We start from the raw sequence: 23,387 nt of genomic DNA on the forward strand, positions 1-23,387 counted from the left end.
GACCCCATGTACCAGACCACAGTATCTTTATGCTAACATTTCGTGCCATATAAGCTTCCCTAGCATACAGTAAGGATATAAATGCTTTGATTTCTTCAATAGAAATTTGCCAATTTTCATCTTTGAGTTTTCTTCTACCTTCAGCAACAGTACATGATTTTATGTTACGGAGTATGCATTCATCAATCAACAGCCGCCATGCACTAGCTGCAGAATCTCTAATAATGCTTCTTTTAGCATGAGGGGTTGGTCCAGCAGCTTTCTTTAGAACATTTTGACTGGTACGCCTTCCTAAAATGAACGAGATAAATTAGTATGCAGGTATATACTCATTTATTTATTAATTTAAATAAATGGCACCGTAATAAATAAAGAATGGAACAACAACCAAGAAATAAGAGCGCACATCGGAAAAGCTAGATTCACCTTCAACCAGATGGGGGCCTTCTACAAGAGCCATAACCTCTCTCTTGGTATAAAAGTAAGGATGCTGCGATGCTACGTCTTCTCTGTTCTTTTTTATGGTGTTGAATAGTTGACCTTGACGAAGATATATGCAGAAAATTGGAAGCATTCTAGCTGTGGAGAACACAATCGGAGAACACTTCAAATCCCGTGGACCACTATCAAATCTCGAAAGTTACAATATTTCGAAAACATTGTGCGAAATGAATCTAGATGCGCCCTTCTACAAGCCATCCTGCAAGGAAAAATATTTGGAAAACGGGGTCCAGGAAGAAGAACATCCTGCAGATAAGGTAAATATTGCCATGATTATCGCCAATATTCGTGACATCAAGAAGAACATTGTAATGATATTTATTTATGTCTTTATTTAATTTATAATGTCTTTATTAGAGGGTTCTTATTTTAATTTATTAAAAAGCACAATATGTTATATCAATTTATTTAAAGAATAATACATAATTTATATAGCCAAGCGTAACAATTAAAATCGCGGGCGCGGTCTTCAGATATTAACTGTCCCCTTCAATGAAAAATCCGTTATTATATATGAAAACACAACTGGCCTAGAATTCAGGAGAATCCCTCTGATTTAGACTAGAAGGTCAATCCGGGTCATCGTTTCGACCTTTTCTTTCAGGTAAATTTCCTGCCAGCTGCTAGAATAAGCTCGTACAATCTACAACATATTAGTGAATAAAAAAACATGTTTACAGGTTTTTAAATATGACTCATATTTTTACGTAACAATATGCTCAAAAATATTATACACCTAAGTGAATACATAAATAGAAGCTACTAATATAATACAGTTGCTTACCTGGTGTACTAGCATTGTTGTCAAGTAACTCCCATCCTACGGTATCTATGGAAGAATTCTCTAAATTGCTTCTGCGAATTCCTCTTACTTGGTTGGTAATCATTTCTGAAGATTTATTGAAGTCTGCATTCGAAGTTGAAGCAGAAGTACTGGGCATCACTTCAATCTCAACTTCACCTTCAGAATCACTGCCCGATGAATGTCCTTGATCAACTGTATTAGGCACATACTCGTCAACTTCATTATCGGATACATCTTCATCAGATAACTCTGCTACAGATTCATCTTCTGACAAATTCTGTAGACACTTTAATAGCTCCTGCTGAGTCAAATATCGGCGAGACATGATAACAGCAGAAATAATAAAAATCACAATGTAAAATTAATCAAAATACAGATTGAACATACAGTTGCAAAGAGTATACTCAAACTACATAATAACAAATATTTTTGATGTATTTTATACATAAAATAAGTAAAAACTTCCCAGATAAGTAGAACAAAAATTAGAGTACCTCGTCATTAGGACCGCATTTTTCTAGGTAGACATCAACATAAATATATTCAAAATGTAATTATAGTAAGTACCTGTAAAAGAGAAATTATAATCCTCAAGTAAATAATAAAGTCCCAAATCATAAATTTTGTAAAAAATATGAATGAGTAATACTCTAGACTAATGAGGGTCGAAAATAGAAAGCAGTTAAAATGACTGCTATATGGTAGTTCTAGATATACGTTACCATATCTTAAAAAGTAATTACGCTAAGTACCTGTAAAAGAGAAATTATAATCTTCAAATAGATCTAGAAAAAGTCATAAATTATCAAGTTTCTAAAACATTTATGAATAGGTAATACAGAGTGTCAAAAATGAAAAGCAGTCAAAATGACCGCTCTGGTGCTTCTAGTGTTAAGGAACTTTATTTTTGATATTGCTCACTATACTATTATCTTCCTTATTTCCTAACACATTACGTCACATAAATCCTACAAATTAGAAAATTATGATGTTATAGGACGTAATTACCACCTAGTCCATTAACCCTTTACGGTGAAAACCGAAACCGTTATAACGTACTTCCTAACAAAAAAATCGCCGCTTTCGTTGAAACCCAACCCAACATACCTACCATTATTACCCACTGCGTGGCAATTATTTGCCGTATTCATTCAATGTCAATTTGAATTAGGTCAATTTGCACAGAACCTCAATTAATAATGCTGTTTCCGACACCGCCTGATCACGTAACAATATATTCTCATTAATATAGAGAATCGATTTGAGAAAAGTCTTTCTTTAAACCCCGTTGGTATAGCCAAGCGGGGTATTGTAAAGTCGAAATGGAAAATTAGAAAAAGTGTAGCAGCGAAATGGATACGGAGGAGCGAATGTACCAAAATAAGTAAAAAAGGCACAATACTTTTTAAGACAGTCACTGATTCTAGTTTCTCCTTAGGCAACAAAATAATTATTAAGTATAAGAAGTAAAACAGTTATTATCTTCAATCCTTAGGCAACAAATTAATAATTAAATAAAAGAAGTAGAACAGTTATTATCTTCAATAAATAATATTTTATATGTCCATCAAACATAATTTATAAATTATTTAGTGGAATGCTAGAGCTACCATATCAAACAATGGTAGTTGAACCTAATATTTATATAATAAAAAAAGACATCCTCCTTCTTAGTAAAAAATTCCCCATGTCACTCCATTTATCGTCTGTTTTCATCTGAAAATTTTAGAAACTACAGATTTAGGCTTATCTGAATTTTGGTTTTGAAAATTAAGAAATTTTCGGATTTCGACCATTTGTAAGGTGAATAAATTACTATTTAAATGGGAATAAGCCACAATTAAAGGTTAAAATACGTTTATTGACGTTTCAATTTCCACTTCGGAAATCGTTCTCAAAATACAAAAATTGTTTGTATTTTGAGAACGATTTCCGAAGTGGAAATTGAAACGTCAATAAACGTATTTTAACCTTTAATTGAAGCTTATTCCCATTTAAATGGTAATTAATTTAAAATGCCACAAGAAAATAGCTTCAGAACAATATTTGTAAGGTGGTATAGTCATTCTCATCCATGATTCAATTAATTTCAGTGACTTAAATTTAAATTCTAATTTTAATACGGTTTGATATGGAGATTTCAATTTTCCAGAGATTAGCTGGCCCATTATTTCCAAAACTGATACTATTAATTCCCAAAATAATTTGTTTTATCATGAACTCAAATAACAACTGATAACTGAACCTACAAGATTAAAAGACAACAAAAATCTTTCAATTTTAGACTTATTTTTCACAAATGACGATCAATTAATGTCTACACTTGAAGTGTCCTTTCCTGTGGGTCTTTCTGACCACTCATTCATTACTGCTCGCATCTGTATTTGTAGAGTAGGGAGGGTGAGTTAAGTTTCACAGCACTTAGGCCACAATTGACCCATTGTGCATCCTCCCAGGGATCTGTCAACCTTAACTCATTGTCCATCCTGTCATTTCTAGGAAGGTAGACAAGTTACCGGGAGACATATTTCTTATGTGGACAGGTGTGGGCCAGAACTCGCCGAACGCGTACTCTCGTATTAACGATAACTCCGGGCATTCACATAGGACATGCTCTACAGTTTCGTCTTCTCGTTCACACTTCCTACATAGAGGTGTGTCTGCTAGCCACAGTGTGTGGAGGTGTTTTCTTGGTTGACAATGACCAGTAAAAAACCAACTGTCAAACGTAGGTTTTTCTTGGTCATTCCCAAGTACTTCTTTGATGTTGACTCTTCAAGGTTACTTAGTGTTACCCTGGCAAGTTTACATCCTTGCCCTTCTTCCCATCTTTTTACGGTTTGCGTATGAGAGTGACATTTGACAATGTCCGCGATTGTTGTAGTTAACCAACCAAAAAGATCCCCAGGTCCTAAGAGTCTTAGGCCTCCGCCTTCCTAGCCAATTGGTCAGCAATGCGGTTGCCTTTATTCCTATTGTGTCCTTTAACCTACCTCAGGATGATGGTATTACCATCCGAAGCTTAAGTTAGTGACTCGTGACACTACATTACTAACCTTGATGTGACACGTGGTCTATTTAAGGTTAGTAGCTAGTATTAAAGATTAAGAGGCCATGGTTATAAATTAAAGAGAGAACAAACTACTGTAAGCTTCTTGCCAAATAGAATCTGGAACAATTTGGATCAAGACATTTTTAAAAATAAACCTGAAAGTGCTTTATTTTATTTATAGGATTGTGTTATTTAACGACCGCGTTATTTATTTATTGTTTCAGAATTTTTGTATGATGTATTTAATTGTAACTGTATAATTTTTATTAGTTTTTAAAGAATATTTGTCTTTGTTTTTTTGGGCATAATAGAAGCTCGTTTCTCTGCCCTCATTTGTTATATAATAATAATAATAATAATAATAATAGAAGTTTGTGGTACAAAAATTTAATACAAAACAAAAGATCTGAATATTTTATCTATATACAGACCACCTAAACGTAAAAGCTCAGTAAATGATTGGACAGACATCTTCTTGTAAGTGAATAATTCAGCAACTATAGGAGATTTTAATGCTGATCATACTATTTGGGGATCTAGTTACTACATTGGAGCAGAAATTATTAAAACTGAAAATGCATATTAAGTATATTGTTATGTTTTTATTAATTCTAATTTATTGTTTTTATTTATTATTAAAGGTTCTATTTATAACACTTACAAATTTATTAGTCTTTATTACTAATTTATCTTACACTAATAATTTGTTATAATACGTGCGGTACATTGTAAAACGCGGCGCGATCTTCAAAAACTAACTCTCCCTTTACAACAGAATTCCTTCTTTAAATATAAAATGCCGTTATTCTCGAATTTCTGACGATGAATCGACGACCTTCCACCCATTAGAACGGGATTCTATCGAATAGACGACAAGGTGACTCATGGACTGGTCTCTCGGCGAAGGGACTAGAAATTTTTGCCGGCAGGTAAACAGTTCTTTTAACTGAGCGCCGAAATAACTAAAATAGAAAAGAATTAGTCATAATATATTTACAGCTTTATAGGCATTGATATTTATCGTAACCATATATTTGCTTATTTTGGATAAACTGTATAGGTGCATATGCATTTATTAAAATGTATATACATGTAGTCATACAGAAAATTCCTCGACAGGAAGTTCTCATCATTATGGGCGATTTTAATGCCAAGATTGGAGCTGGAGATAAGACACAGTACATTGGAGCACATGGACGTCAGAAACGAGAAATGACCTCCTAGAAAAATTCGCAGAAGACTCAGAACTAGTTGTCACCAACACATTCTTCTAATTACCACCTTGCAATCTATATACGTGGAAATCCCCTCAAGATAGACCCGGGAGAATTATTAGGAATCAAATAGACTACATTTTAGTAAATAAAAGATTCCGAAACAGCTTTACATCTGTCAAGACTTATCCTGGAGTAGACTTGGAGACAGACCACGTTCCACTGGTGGGAGTTCCACTGAGTCAAAGTCAAAACAATGCAGAAAAAAAAGCACAATTATACGACCTAAGTATGCTAAAAGACCTTGATACAAGGATTAGATCCCAAGCTACGTTAAACGAGCAAGTGATTGCAATTATCGAACGAAGAATAAACGACCAAACATATTACAGAAATAGTGCAAAATGTAAAGGATAAACACTTAAAGAAAGATATACTAATGAAGAAAAAATCATGGATGACAGATGAGATCCTGAAACTAATGGACGAGAGAAGAGAAGCCAAAAATGACCCAGACAAATATAAAACCATAAATATATTAATTAGAACGAAAATCAAAGAAGCGAAAGAAAAAGAAGCAAGGGAAAGATGCGAAGAAATTGAGAATTTACAGTCAAAGTACGACAGTCACAATCTACATAGGAAAGATGAAGAACTCCTAGGGGGACCAAAATGAAGGCAGAAAGGAAATATAACTGATTCTGACGGAAACATCATCTTGGACAAACAGAGTAAAATAAGGACGTAGAGAGAATATCTAGAAAAACTATAGAAATTCTCTGGAAAACCGAGAGATACTGACCACCATCGAATCTCGAAAGTTACAGTTCATCGGACATATTATGCGAAATGAATCCAGATATGCTTTCCATCAAGCTATTCTGCTAGGAAAAATATTTGGAAAACGAGGTCTAGTACGAAGAAGAACATCTTTGTTAAAGTACCTGAGAACCTGGTCCAATACAACATTTGTGCAGCTTTTCTGCGCTGAGGTAGATAAGATAAAGATTGTCATGATGATCGCCAACATTCGTAACGGATAGGCACATCAAGAAGAAGAAGAAAAGTGTATATTTTCAGGTATATCACTATAACTTAAAAAATACGTAATACCGTAAAACAAGTATACCAGAAAAAGCTTAACAAATAACAAATTACCAGAATTTGTACTAGCAAAAGACAAAACGCAATTGTCGTTCTGTCCGTAGTTACAGTTAGTTCAGTTTGGTGTATTGTTTGGTTCAGTAAAGTTGTATTTAAGTGCTGATCAAAAGTTTTTGAAAATGCCAAAACAAAGTGCAAGTAAATCAATTCTTCTGTGGATTAATAGTAAAACAGAGTTCAAAATCATTGATGATAACCAATAACCATATATTTTGCACGGTATATTATATTATATTAGAAGCTATAAAGATGGGCGGACGTGCCCTTCTCAACCAAATAAAAATGTTGTTTAATTTCTGTGTAACAGATTGTTGCATACCAAAAACATGGAACAATGGAGTAACAATTTTACTAGACAAGAAAGGAGACAAGGCGCACCTAGAAAACTATAGGTCAATCAGCTTATTGAACCACATCTATAAAATGTTTACCCGAATAATTACGACAAGACTAGAGAAAAAGTTAGATTTCTACTAGCCCCGAGAACAAGCTGGCTTCCGCTCAAAATTCGGAACAAACGATCACTTACAAACAGTAAAAACCTTAATAGAAAAATCGATAGAATATAACAGATCACTGGTCCTTATCTTCGTAGACTTTTACAAAGCCTTCGACACTGTGGAATTAGACAGCATTATAACTGCTCTGAACAATAGTAGAATAGATTACTAGCTCACAAAGCTAATACAAACATTATACCAAAATGCCACAATGCGTGTAAAACTACATGAAACCACCAGAGAAATTCATATCAAGCGAGGTGTGATAGAGGGCGACACTCTCTTACCTAAATTATTTATGACGGTTCTCGAATACGCCTTTAAAATACTAAAGTGGGAAAATAGAGGAATAAAAATAGATGGAAAAATGCTCAATCATCTGCGTTTTGCCGACGACATAGTACTTATTACCGAAGATCTGGATGAAGCACAACAAAGGCTACAATAATTAGAAAACGTATCTTCAACAATAGGTCTAAAAATGAACATCAATAAGGCCAAATTTATGACAAATTTAGTTCCCAGCGAATACCTAATCATCCAAAATCAAGTGGTAGAATTGACATAAAAGTACATATACCTTGGTCATGAAATCAGAATAGGCAAGGACAACTAGACCTGCTAATTTCAATGACGAATAACACTTGCTTGGGCGGCGTATGGTTCACTAAGAGACATCTTTAAGAGCAACATCCCGATAGCTATGAAACGGAAGACATTTGACTAATGCGTTCTTCCTATTACGACATACGGAGCAGAAACTCTCATGCTCACAAAAACAACAGCACTAAAAATGCGAGTGGCATAAAGGCCCATGGAAAGATCAATTCTCGCCGTGACAAAAAAAGACAAAATAAGGAATCAAGACCTAAGGAAAAGAACAGGTATTAGTGATGTCGTCAAACGTTTAGCCAAGCTGAAATGGAATTGGGCAGGTCACATAGCGAGATTGAGAGACACGAGATGGACCAGAAAACTAATTGACTGGCGCCCACGAGAAGACAAACGCAGCAGAGGACGACCACCAACACGCTAGGTGGATGACATTAGACGAATATCCAAGAAATGGCAATAAGAAGCTCAGAACCGTGAATAGTGGCGAAAAATGGGAGAGACCTATGTCCACCAGTGAACAGAAGGTGGATGATGATGATGGTATTATATTAATTTTAAAGTGGCGAAGTACCACAAGTATATTGGTTAACTATATGATTTCCAATTTTCAGATTGTATGCGAAAAAACGTTTCAAGTTAATCAACACTTGAGCACTGCAACGCATAAATCTCGTGCACAAAAGTCTCAAGCGGATTTGCAGAAAAGTTCCCATTAACATTTTTAGCTTTCAGCATTCTAGTTTTTTTATTGCCTGGTATTCATTCCATGTAAAATTTTTTTTACTACATACAGTCTGATCTTCCTTCTTCTTCTTGTAGTCCCTTCTCCTATCGGAGGTTGGCTATCATCACAGCTATCCGTAACTTATTGGCGGCTGCTCTAAAAAGATCTACTGAGCTGCAACTATACTACTCTCTTAGGTTTCTCAGTCAGGAAATTCTTCGTCTTCCTATGGATCTTTTACACTTGATTTTACCTTGCATTAATATCTTATATTTCGCACCTCTGGTAATGTGGCCTAAATATTCTAGCTTTCTTGTTTTGATGTGCTTTATGACCTCGCAATCCTTTTGTAGCCTTCTTAACACTTCTGCGTTTGTAACTCGTTGGGTCCATAATATTTTCAAAATTCTTCTATAGCACCACATCTCAAATGATTCCAACTTCTTTATATTATCCACTTTTAGTGTCCAGCTTTTCATTCCATACAACAAATTAGAGAAGACGTAGCATCTTAAGGCTCTTATCCTCAGATCCAGAGGAAGGTCTCGATTGACAAACATTGTTTACATTTTTAAAAATGCTAGTCTTGCAATTTCAATGCGTGTCCTTATTTCTCTACCTTGGTCATTGTTTTCATTTACCCAGGTTCCCAGATATTTGTAGTTATTCACTCTTTCTACTTGTTTTCCCTCGATATCTAGCCTTCCTAATGTATGTTGCTTAGAAATAATCATGAACTTGGTTTTCTTGACGTTCATTTGTAGTCCATATTTAATACTGACTTGATGTAATCTATTTACTAAGCGTTGCAATACTTCTAGACTGTCTGCAAAAACAGCGGTGTCGTCTGCGAATCTTATGTTGTTTAAGATTTTACCGTTTATTGATATACCCTGTTATTCCTCTGATATTGCTTCCTTAAAAATAGCTTCGCTGTACAGATTGAATAGCAATGGGGACAGCACGCAACCCTGTCTAACACCTCATTTGATTTCTATTGTTTCTGTTTCGACATTTTCGATTCTAACCTTTGCTTTTTGATTCCAGTACAGATTGACAATAACCCGTATATCTTGACTATCCACCTTCTTTTCTCTCAACAGTTTTACGAGTTTCCGATGTCGTACTCTATCAAAAGCCTTTTGATAATCTATAAAGCAGACATAGAGATCCTGGTTCATATCTAGTCGTCTTTGCGCGAGAACGTTAAAAGCGAACAGAGCCTCTCTCGTTCCTAGTCCTCCTCTGAATTAAAACTGGGTGTCATCTATATCTTCCTGATCTTCCATCCTAATCTTATTAGCTTAACTTACTGATATCACTACCGTCTATACCACTGTTTCTTGAGATGAAACTAAGATAATAGTTTAAATGTTTAACTAGCTTATGTATCAAAAATATGTCTAATAAAATACTAGAACAAAGTGGGCAAAATTTTGTTTGTATTTTAAAGCTATCGTTGTTATTTTGTTGAATGTACTGATTAACCGAACATATAAAACTTTAAATTAAATGCACTTGCTCACGATTATATTGACATGCAAACTTTAAACTTTCAATGCAAGTCCTCAGCTGTTCTATATTAACTTTGTTATTTGCGGTGGTCTCTGTAGAGTTTTACTTATTCCACAGAGGATGCTAATTAAAGTTATATCTAGGTTTCAGTTCAATGTTTAATAGTTTGGTAAATAACTAGTAATTTGGAAAATGTGTTATAACGCAAGAGATTTATATACTGTGTAGGAAAAAATTTAAGGTGAGGATATACTGACAACGGTATGAAAAGAGAAAAACCTATTTAAAACGACATGCGACATTGCAATATTATTGGCCTAAAATACCTCCTCAAAGATTTTTATTAGTTGGAGAAATCGGCGAAGAGAGACTAACATTATTAAGACGTTGCGTACGGCGTGAGACAATACGTGTCTCACACTCGATTTGATCCTTGGACGGCGTGGCACAATTGGTGTACCACATTGTATACTTTCACTTAGACGGCGTGTATTACAGAACGGTTTATGCTACTGTGCTATTTAAGCAGGAATACAAAAAGAGCCGTCCTAGCGAGAGGCTGATATGCGCCGGACGTTTGTTTTAATTTTATGAACCTATTTTTGGTAAGGTGAATAAAAAAATGTAAATAGTAAAAATTCTGTTTTAGTGAAAAGCTATAATAAGCATATGAAACATCGGAATATTAGTAAATTATAACAAAACATGTAAAATTGCGAAAAAAATAATATTTCTTGTTCATCTTATGTTCCTGAAAAAAACAAGGAATACAATAATTCTTTTTACACCCATTGCATTGCCAAACTGATCGGCAACAAGTATTCGCTGCAGGGTTCCTGTCATTTGATTCCTTTAAGGCCTTATAACACACAACATGACAGTTTCGTTTATGGTGTACCAAAACGTGTTCTAGTTGTTTTATATCATCTGCTTTTTCGTTCTCTATGTGGTCCACATGATGTTTACCGAATAATAACATTGCAGCTAACAGCTCTCTGTATTCCGTTATTTGAATTGTTTTCTGTGTTACCTCCTTATATATTAGAAAGGAATTTACTAATGTACAGCCAAAAATCAGTTCAACTGCTAATTTTCGGTACCACTTATTACCTCGTCTAAGGCAATGACAGTAAGACTTGAGTTGATCTGATAAATCAATGTAGCTCTTGCACTTGTTGTAACTAACGACAGCAGTTGGTTTCTCTATTTCACCGCGTCTGTTCTTTATTTTAGTGGTGTCTGCTTGATGTTTTGCCGTAAGCATCATCACGTCACGTTTGTCTTTCCACTTTAGCATTACTATACCAGTAGAACTTTCTTCAGCAACAATTTCATTTTTTTTAATTTATTATTACCACTTTGGGAGAATTGAGTTTACGATTAGCTCTTACAGTGCCAACTAGGTGTGTATTTCTTTCTAATAACTTGGTTGCAAGACTCACACTTGTGTAATAGTTGTCGGTGTATAAAGTACGCCCACAGTCAAGTAGATTATCCATCAAATGCAACACAACTCCTGCGGAAGCACTACCATCATCAGTCTTATCATTACCAGAATACACTTTGAAATTGTATGTGTACCCACTTATAGTACATAATTTGTACAATTTTAGGCCAAACTTGTGCCGTTTGTTCTTTATATATTGCCTGAATTTTAGGCGTCCTCTAAACAGCACAAGTGTCTTATCTATGCATACTTCTTCACATGGCACTATTACTGCTTGAAACTGTTCAATTGGCTTCTCGAGAAGTAGAGTAATTTTTCTTAGCCGATCATTGACTACAGATCGGCCATTATTGTCGCTAAAGTGCCACATCTTTAATAGCTCTTCAAAACGATCTCGAGACATTATACTTTTTATCGAATTTGTATACAAAATCTCGTTACTCCAGTATGCTTTTATGCGAGGATATTTGACTAATCCCATCCACATAATAATGCCAAAAATTTTTTCCATTTTAGAAGTATTTGTGGGAACCCACTTCTTTTTGTGTTTCCTCTTATTTGACGGTGTAGTATAATTTTGTAAAACCTGCTATGCATATAAGTTGGTTTGTTCAACTATATAATTTATTATGTCGTCAGTAAGAAAGATCTTGAAACAATCATATGGCTCTTGATCTATATAATTCTCGTAATACGAAGATTTTATTCCGTCGTTTTCTACACTGTAATCGAATGTTTTCAGTGATGTTTCATCAACTTCCCTAAACTGAAATTGCTCGCTATGACACACTTCTTCAGTAGTTATGACCATATCAATTACTTCTTGTATAGTTACATCAATAATATTTGTTTGTTGTTCAACAATCCTTGTTCCTTGGATTGAAATAGTTTCATGTGAACCAGATTCCAAATCCATCTACAAAAAGTTTACCTGTTTATTGTTGACAAAATAAAAATAAAGTTCAATAACTTACGGTTGCAGAAACCACATTAGAAGTACCTTCGCCAGATTTTTCATCATTTTTCTTGACACGCTTTTTGGAAACTGGCTCCTCGCAACCATCAGAAGAATACTCATTGGAAGATTCAGGTTCATATTCTTCTGACAAATAAACATCGGAAAATTCGCTTTCATTGTCCTCATCAGACATAATCTCGTCCCAAATGGCTTGCAGACGGCTCTGTTCTTTTTCATAATCTCCCATATTGCAACAAATGGCACGATAACAACACTCGGTCAGCAACAACTAATAACAACTAAGACTACTTCTAACTAGACACAGAATACAAATGATCTGCAAATTCAGTCACCCTACTAGTCCTACTACTGTTCCAAGAACCATGAATATGCATTCGGCGCGAAATATAGCGTGTGGTACGCGTAACAAACCACGCCGGCTGGAATAAACAAATTAATCCTTGGCCGGTGTGAAACAAACGTTGTGCCACAAAGTATATTCTAAAAAAACTTATGATATATCGAAAATCAAACAAGAAAATTTACTGTGGCATATTAATTAGATAAAAATGAATCTAGATACATAAAAAAACGCCGGCTGGGGGTATATTTTTTTTTGTACAGCCGTACGCAACGTGTTAATAAAATAATTATTATTTTTATTTGATATGACATGAAAAAATGACATGAAAAATGCTTAGACAATCAAATTTGCACGACAGTTTGGGAACCGTCACATTATAAGGACCTTACATTAGTTTGGTAGGCAGGGAAACCAAACGAATTAATTTCGTAGCTGACTGTAAGAATAACAATTTTCCATAGATGCAACAATCCACCAATAAACAAGCAAAATTGCAGATACAGCTTTAACAATACAGCCGCTATTAACTGTCAAAATTTAATAGGCCCTACATTTAATATTAATAGGACCTTATCTCATACTGAACATGGATCTTTCAGGTCTTACACATACGCTATCAAGAAAACTAACGATTACATATGCTCTACATGCGACGAAAGGGACGACGCTGAGCATTTCATCTTCCTGTGTAATGTTTTCGCTCCCGAACACAATAGGCTAAGTAACAGCCTAGTGTTGATAACGCCCAACAACATTATACAAATAGCTATGATCAACAAAAAGAACCTCGAAATCATATCAATAGATAACATAACGAAGATTATGAAGAGAAAGACCATACTTGAAAGAGCTGAACAAACCGGGTGAGAGAGGTTTCTCCAGCATCACACAAGGGGATATTTATAAATAACTTTAACTTTATATCACTTTCTTTCTACTTTTAATATACCTATAGCTGGTAAACCTGTTACCTACCTGTTTTTTCTACTTTTCTTCTACTTTGCCTAAATATACCCAGAGTAGGTACACCGGATATATATGCCACACATATTAGGATAATTATTATATATATATATATATATATATATATATATATATATATATATATATATATATATATATATATATATATATATATATATAACGATATTAAAAATTACTTACGCATATCTACCCCACACAGCTTTTAAGCTGCTTTCCGCCACTCTTGGTACTGGACAAGAACTCCTTCAGTGCCAAAACTACAGCGAAAAACTAATCTGTCCTAATCTTGTTCCAGTAGGATCCAGCTTTAATATAGACAGACAACCAGAGACATTAAGGGTGTAAACTTTTCTCTTTGTTCTCCCTTTTTCTATTCTTCCTTCATTCTATAATAATATCAGTCTTCCAGACCACTTTCCCATTTTCCTGCCAAAATGGAACCAAATCGCCCCCTCGTGCATGCCGTTAGTAGGTATACATCGTAGGACAAGCCCCAAGATCTTCCACAAGATTACCCTTCCAGACTGCGCAGGATATCCCTGTGTTTCGTTCTCAAATGAACTCGTCAGGGATATTCAGCGTCAAAGTGGGGGTGGTTTTAGCTGGTGGGCGACCTAACAGGGGCGCACGATGGGGGCTCGGATTCCGTATGGACTCTGTGCCATTCTCGTGTGGTTAAGCCTTCCGTTTAAATCCAACAGCACTGAGCTGTTCCCTAGTCGGTTTAGTACCTTTCCACCTCATTCCAAAAAAAAAAGGTTCTTACCTAATGTGGCTGCGTTGGAAAGGGTGATGCCCAACATTAGGGGAACCAAATCTGAAAGGAAGGACCTTATACGGTGTTGTGTAGTCGATCGTTCCCTACGCGGCACCAATCTGGAGTGAGCGGTAAATACCGGCCTACAGGTGGCTTATGACACAAGTGGACAGAATGAGTCTGCTGTGAGTGTCTGCTGGATTTATTCTGCTGTATGTGTTGGCAGTGGAAAGAAAAGAGCTATATAGAGACCTAGACCTTATTATGGTTGAGAGAAGACAGAAAAAGATAAGGTCAATTGAATGTTGGCAAGAAGAATGAAGCAACAAGAAGAATGTGGCAGAGTGGACAAAGATGCTCATCCCGAACATAAGAGAACGGGTAGACTGTGGTTATAGGCGACTAGATTATTTCCTAACGCAGGTGCTCACAGGACACATGTGTTCTAGGGCCAACCTCTCTAGATTAAATACCTATCCTGCGGACACTCGGATCCTGTGACACATACTAAAGTGGAAAAGAGTTATAGTAGAAAGGAATATAATAAAAAGAGAAAGACAGTTATAATTTTCGTTACAGTGAGAGAAATAATTGAGAGAATGATTGAAAATAAGCAGGTTGGACTAGTGTACAAAACGATATTCATACTGTGATCAAGAAGAAAAAAGATGAAGAAAAACAGCTAGACTAGCGGCAAAGCTAAGAGGAAGGTCGTGGCAATAAGTTTTGATAAGAGGCAAAAAAGTGAGCTAGACTGTATATGAGTTATTCTGTGTAAGTCAAAATGTGGGGAAGGAATAAATGCCCAACTGGGAGTAATATCGTTCTAGGAGCAATGAAAGTGTTCCACGCGCTACCTAGAACAGGATAAAAAAAATAATTTTTCAGACCAAATAAAATAGACAGAAAGAAAGCCTCCTTGCTGACAGTCTATGGATAAATCAAGGTAACGTATGGTCCTAAAGTTTTGGGAAAAATTTCAAAAGCATATAACTCTGACCACAATAATCTTATATTTTTATTAAATTATTCAACAATTTAACTTAACTATCCTTATTATAAATCAAAATTCAAATGACAGACAAGGGACCATTATTTTCGATTTGCCTAATAATTCCCCTGACACGTTGCATCATCCTTTGGACGACCTCGGCGTCAATTTCTCTAATTTTTGTATATATGCGACGTCTTAACTGTTCCTGATTTTGTCCTTTCCATCCGTTATTATAGACTTTCCGACTTAATATTGCCCAGAACTCTTCAATTGGAAGAGCCTAAGGTAGATTGGGGGGATTGTCTGCTTTCGGTACAAAGATAATGTTGTTAGTTTCGTACCAGTCCCTTGTGATCCTCGTGTAATGACATGAAGCAAGATCTGGCCAAAAGACTATTTGATCATTTGCATGATGTGTGTTCACAAAGTAAAGCAATTTAGAGAGACATCTTTAAATATAAATATTTGCGTTTAAGGCTTCGCCTCGAACAATACCAATGTAGGGCTGTGAGATAAAGCCAGCCTCAGAAATTGCACACCATACCAAAATTTTGTCCACAAATTTTTTCTTACTTTTGAATTTTATTTTATCAGGTATATTTTCGTAATCGTTCGTGTAAAACCCATCGTTATCCTTCATCTCAGAGTTGGACAAAGTAAAATATTTTTCATCGTCCATCACGATCAACTTGTTGACGAAATGCACTCGCCTTAACGCGCGGCAACATCTCGGAATTCTCTCTAATTGATCCTGTGTATTTTGGAGCTTTCCTTCTTTTCCGGTAGATAATATTGTTACTTGATAGGGTCCTGTAGACTGTAGTCTTTCCAACATGAAATCTCCTGGCCAGTTTTCGCTGTGAGACCCCAATTTTGTTCTTAGTTGCTTCAGTTGCTTCAATTAGTCTTGCCTCTCTTATATGGTTCAAAATCCGCAGTCGGCCACTTTTACGTAAATTAACACATGGTATCCCTTCTTCACATTCTCTGATTGTGCGATAAATTGTCGATTTGCTTATGTTTTGATCTCGATAAATATTAACAATATCTCGTTTCGACATTCGCCCAACCATATTATAAATACCTCGACGAATATCAATTTTATAAGACATTTTGCAGAGCACAAACCAAAATATATTGCTTTGTTTATTAAATGTCAATAACTGATGACATTTTAATTCCCTGGCCTTCTTTGTTAAATGCATTTTGCTTCTCAATCAGACCAGGTAAAATTTTTCTCAAAACTTTAGGACCATACGTTAGTGTTTGAAAGTGATACTCGACCATACAGCGAACATTCTGCTTCCGAAACGAAAAATGGCAGAGGAGGGTGTGCTTTAGAAGATAGACGTTTGGCTTAGACTCGGCGATGAAAGGGAGTTTAAAAGAACCTAGGGAACTATCGCCTAGACTAAAAAGAACGACTCCTGCACTGAGATTTATTAGAAAGAATTAGTTTATTCATTAAAAATTGTTTAATAAAAGTTTTATCTTTCGCGCTTAATAAACAGAATAAAAAACATTTTTCGTAGTTATTATTATACATATATAAGTTAATAAATAGACTTTTATCATTTTTCTAGAATATTTTTCCTGTATTTGATTTAATTTTCGGTTCAAATAGGTACAAATCTATAAGACATGATTTATTAAATGGTAAATGACCTTTTTATAGCAACATAAATTATTTTTCTGACTGATATAAAATAAATCAATCAAATTCGCGTGTCAGTGTAAACAAAAATATCAAATACCAAAATTAAAGCAGAAGTCTTGCCCTCATTAATTATTAATACCCAATAGTCGATATTTACTTATAACTTATACCCCAATTGTGAGTTCTCATACCTTATAATTTTTTCGATTCATTGAACTAACAGTTGGAGGAATAAAGATTTTAACAACAATTTGAACTAAATTGATCAAATATAAAAAGACTCACTGTATTTTTAACGAAATTTAATATTAATCTCAATACACAGTATCTCACAATAAAACTATACATGGACGATATACACCTACAAATTTTGATTTAAATAAATAATTTGGTACCTTCCTCAAATGTCTGGAAATTTGATTCTATTATTAGATGTTGGGTATCACGAATAAAAACGGAGCAGTTCCTCGAAGTTTAAAGTACAAGCAAAAACAAATTATTTGAAGCAAAAGAAAGAAGAGAAAACATTTGCTTCGTTTATAATTAACAAACATTTTTTTTGCTCTATAGTGAATGCTTCTATTTGCTCTATTTTTTAGACTATTGGTTAGATATAAAGGAAGTGCTGAAGACAACGCAACTCTATGAGTTCTGATAAAGAAAACACGACGTGAGAAGAGAACGATCTGAAGAAAGGCTTTGGCCGGATAAGATAGTAAAAAATGTCCCCAGCGATATTTCAAAAATATAAATATCATGTTAAATTAAATGGCCAAATATATGGCCTAGGAGGACAAATTCGTTAAACTTCCCGTGCTCGAATCGGTATCAATAAAGTGTTATGATCATTTCGGCCTAGCCCAGCCTCATCAGACACTTTGGGCTGATACAAATTCAAACTCGGAAAGTACAACGAATGTCTCCCAAAACTTCACTACAACAGTAGTTAGCTACAAAGGCGCCACCTGCTTTGGCGGCCGTGAACGAAAACGATATGATAATATCGTTTTCTGTATCCTCTGCGCTATGCGAAATGTGTAAAAGATATAATCTTTTAGCGAAAGCCGCTATCGCTTTATTAAATTAAATGGCCAAATATATGGCCTAGGAGGACAAATTCGTTAAACTTCCCGTGCTCGAATCGGTATCAATAAAGTGTTATGATCATTTCGGCCTAACCCAGCCTCATCACACACTTTGGGCTGATACAAATTCAAACTCGGAAAGTCCAACGAATGTCTCCCAAAACTTCACTACAACATTAGTTAGCTACAAAGGCGCCACCTGCTTTGGCGGCCGTGAACGAAAACGATATGATAATGTCGTTTTCTGTATCCTCTGCGCTATGCGAAATGTGTAAAAGATATAATCTTTTAGTGAAAGCCGCTATCGCTTTATTAAATTAAATGGCCAAATATATGGCCTAGGAGGACAAATTCGTTAAACTTCCCGTGCTCGAATCGGTATCAATTAAAGATGGGAGTATTCGAATACTGGAATCGAATAGTATCCGATTCCTTACAATATCAATTGTACTCGAGTACTCGAACTGGAAACCGATTGAGTACTGAGTACTGAATACCTGCCGAATATAGAACTTGATAGAACGGTCTGAGTTACAGTACTTACAGTCTATTATACAATTGAGTGTTGAGTGATGAGTATTTAGTGATTATTTTATGGTTCGAAATCGGTATTAGATAGAATATTACAAAGTGTTTAATTTTACATCGACTGTCAAGACTGTTAAGTTAACAGTGGAAATAGTGGAATTATAGGATAGGAGTTGGTGGTTATCGTTTGTTGTTGTAAGTAAATCTGTATTAGTTTCGTATACCAATAATGCATGTGCGTTTTTTGTTTTTGTATATCACTGGACTGCTTTTTTTTAAGCATAGTGTAATCAAATCTTTTAACTTTTTTTTTATTTTATTATTAATAATAATTTATTTTAAAGAAAACATTTTCAGTTAAAAAAATAAGTAATATAAAACAGTGTTTTAATTTTAACAAAAAAATTATCAAAATTTTTTTAAAAAGAACCGAAACATGTATTAAGATTAAGAAAGAGTGGTTATATATGAATTTCATGCAATGATCATAAGATCATTACCTTGGCATCTGAATTATATGTTTGGTTGGGCCAATTAAAATGTTTTTATTTGTTTGCAAAAATTATATTTATTATAAAACAAAATAAAACATATACGTAAAACCCACACAAATAATTGAAAAATCATAGATAAAGATTTACAAACCAACTATTTATTCAAAATCTGATAGCCACAGTACTCGGTACTCAGTACTCAATAAAGTATCCGATTCCTTACTGTACTCGATTCCCCAGTAACCAATTCCCATAAGTAATCGATTCTGACCATCACTAGTATCAATAAAGTGTTATGATCATTTCGGTCTAGCCCAGCCTCATCAGACACTTTGGGCTGATACAAATTCAAACTCGGAAAGTCCAACGAATGTCTCCCAAAACTTCACTACAACAGTAATTAGCTACAAAGGCGCCACCTGCTTTGGCGGCCGTGAACGAAAACGATATGATAATATCGTTTTCTGTATCCTCTGCGCTATGCGAAATGTGTAAAAGATATAATCTTTTAGCGAAAGCCGCTATCGCTTTATTAAATTAAATGGCCAAATATATGGCCTAGGAGGACAAATTCGTTAAACTTCCCGTGCTCGAATCGGTATCAATAAAGTGTTATGATCATTTCGGCCTAGTCCTCGTGATTGTTTCGGCCTAGTCCTAGGCCTTGAAACGTGTTTTTTCGTTTTTTGTCGATATCTTCGGTTAGAAATATGCTTTATTGTCACCAAAATTTGTACATTTTTATGGACAGAGCTTACAAAAAGTTAAAAAAATAACAATGACAATTAAAATTTAGTAAAATTACATAAATCGTCATTATCACAAAATAAAACATACAATCCATTGAAAAAATTTCACTAAATTGCAAATTGCATAATAAAACCCTACGAACTAGTTTACGGATAATTATTTAAGCTGCATGTGATATCAAAATATATAAAAATACTTTGTTGCTTGTACCTAAACGTACTGTAATTTTTAGTTATTCGTTAAGAAACTCTTATACTGAATACTATGGTCTTTCAGATAGATAGGCTTTTGTCAATTTACGGAACTTAAGGAAAGAAGTTGTAGATTTAAGTTGCAAAGAAATATGGTTTTGTAATTTTTTTGCCGAATATAATATAGATTTCTTTACTAACTCAGGTTACGGGATCGGTAAATACACATCAAAGCTTGAATTTCTGGTGAAGTAGTCATGATTAGGTCTTGGTGTAATAATATGTAGGTATTTATGAAATAAACAAACATTTTCTAGAATATATAGAGCGGGAAGAGTTAAAACCCCGTGATTTTTAAAGTAGTTTCTGCAATTCTCCTCATCCTCCTCAGTCCTAATCCCTTTTGGGATATGGTGACACCATCAGGCCTTTACAGTTTTTTTACGATGCCCCTCCATCTTTCCCTGTCCTGGGCTAGTTGTTCGGCTTCATGTAACCCTTGGTTAATCAATATTTTTGTTTGATCTACTTAACGGCTTTGAGATCTTTCCCTAGGTCTCTTTCCTTCAATTCTACCAACGACTATCAGTTTTTCCATCGTACCTGTTCTTCTAGCAATGTGTCCAAAATACTGCAAATATCTCGGTTGTATTTGTTTAAACAATCTATCCTTTACTTTAAGTTGTTCTAATATCGATACGTTAGTGCGATGATCAATCGAGGATATTCTTAACATGCGGCGTTGTGTTATTCTACTTAGGCCAAAAAGATACCGTTTTGCTCTTTTTTGTAATTTAAAAATAACATCAGATTGGGCAGCTGTAGTAGAACACCAAAAAGGAAGGGGAAAATCGAAGATGAGAAGTTTTTAACCTCAAATGAATGATCGTACTTTTTAGCCACTCTGTTTTCCTCATTTATTAAAGTTTCATAGTATCTTACCATCAAACGCAATTCATTTTCTTTTCCTTCTCCACATATCAATTTTCTGTCTTTTTCCTCAGATTCTTTACACATGTTTACCGTGCATTCTGCGCCCTTATTTTCACATACCTCCTCTTCAAATACCACTGTTTCAATTATGTCCTTTTTGTTTTCATTTGTTAACTTTATTTCTTCTTCCTCTTTTGGGCTCATCTCTCCTGTTGAGGAATCCCAAACTTCATTTTCTTTTGTTGCTAATATTCTATCTTCTTCTTCCCCTGATCTCATTATTTCTTTTAAGGAATCCCAGGTTTTAACTCCTTTTATCTTTTTCTGACTTTTTCTTCTTTGTCCTTGCTTCGTTGCCAAATTCATTTCCACTGTTTGTTCTTTATCCGATTCGTCCGTATTTTGTTTCTCATGTTCCTTATTCTGTTCTTCTTCTTTTTCTTTTGTTAGTTTCATCGTATTGTTTTTGAAATCTATCACTACATGTTTTTCTGCCAATTCTTCAACTCCTACAATCATTTCATGTGACATATTAGGCATTATTACACATTGTAGTGCTTATAAACTCTTACCCACTCGTACCATTACTCGTATGCCTTCATTTATCGTTGCCAATGTTCGTTTATTTGCGCCCACTAAATTCACCCTCGGTATTTTGTAAATTAAATTTGTTAAATTAACTTCTTCTATTAATTTTCTATTGACCAGTGTTATTTTCGAGCCAGTGTCTATCATAATTTTAATTGGTTTCTCGTTGATAAAACCATCCACAAATTTTAAAATAACTCCATTTCTCTTTTCTTTGTTTCCTGCCAATTTAATAAACTCCTTGGGGTGACAAAAGATTCCTGTTTGCTTTTTGTTTTTAGTGAGCGCCTTCGTGAAAACACGTCTGTTGTTCTTCTGTGCTTTTTCTACCGTCTCTTTGTCCCTCATCTTTATATTCCTCTCTCATCTATTTGTTTATCATTTATTTCTCTTCTATTTTCGTTATTCATTTCGTCGTCATTTTCATCGTCGTTCATTTCGTCGATTAATATCTGCTTTCTTGATATGTGCGGTTGTTGTTTCTGTTCTGATTTTCTCGATACCTGTCCTCGTTCCACTGCCTATTTCTGAGGTCATAGTTTTCTCTTCCGTTTTTTCTCCTTTCGTCTTCCCTCCTTGGCATAAATTCTCGTTTTGTATAATCCCTCCTAAATTTTTGTCCTCTATCTCTGTATTCTTGAGTTTCTCTATGTCTGTAGTTTTCTTGCGATCTTCTTGCCCTTGTTTCGTGCATACGTGATTCTCTCATTTGTGGAAATTGGCATAAGCTATCGATGTGTTTGTAGTTTTGTAGATTGATGTGATTTTCAAATGTCCCTTCAAAATGTCTTGCAATCAGCTCTACCAATTTTTCGAATGAATAATTGTATTGCAGATGTTTCGCGTTGTTGTAGACTTGTAGTGCGTACATTTTCTCTGAGATACCCATCCTCTCATTGTACCTACCGTTTTGCAATTCCTTGTTTACTTGTAATTGTTGGATTTTTCCTCAGAAATAACTCAAAAATTTGCGTTCAAATTTGTGTCAACTATCAAACTCTTCCTCTTTGCTGTCGAACCATAGACTTGCCTTGATCTTTGAGATGGTTTCTAATCGCTTCTTTTGCTGCTTCAAAATGTCCGATGTATTGTACTTTCTTTTTTAAATTATTAATGAAGGGCACTGGGTGTAATTCTCTTACATTGTACATTATCTACTATGTACCGTAGGGGCTAATGAGTTTCCTACTCTCATATCTCGAAAACTTAATTGTCTTTGTTTACTTCAAATACATTGTTCATGAGGCTAGTAAATATATATATATATATATATATATATATATATGTATATATATATATATATATATATATATATATATATATATATATATATATATGGATGTATATACGTATGTATGTATGTAACAAACACACATAAATATATCATTTTCCTAACGTAGGCGAAAAAAGATGAAAATAATACGGACCCGGCCACTCGAGAAGGGTTGTAACCCTAATAAAACTGTCTCAGTCGATACTCATGAAATGTTTGTTATCCCAAAAAAAAGTTGCTGGCTCTTGATTCTGTTTAATAATAAAACTTTATTGATCGTTCGGAGTGACTCTA

The 23,387-nt window shown here is 34.7% G+C and overlaps 1 protein-coding gene across 1 annotated transcript in view; it reads right to left on the bottom strand.

Moving 5' to 3' along the window:
- Positions 1-23,387, bottom strand: part of mtt (mangetout) — a 750,264-nt gene that overhangs the window by 636,366 nt on the left and 90,511 nt on the right. The gene's annotated exons all lie outside the window — the stretch shown is intronic.

Source organism: Diabrotica undecimpunctata, chromosome 9 (genome assembly GCF_040954645.1).
Source record: "Diabrotica undecimpunctata isolate CICGRU chromosome 9, icDiaUnde3, whole genome shotgun sequence".
In the NCBI taxonomy this organism is placed as follows: domain Eukaryota; kingdom Metazoa; phylum Arthropoda; class Insecta; order Coleoptera; family Chrysomelidae; genus Diabrotica; species Diabrotica undecimpunctata.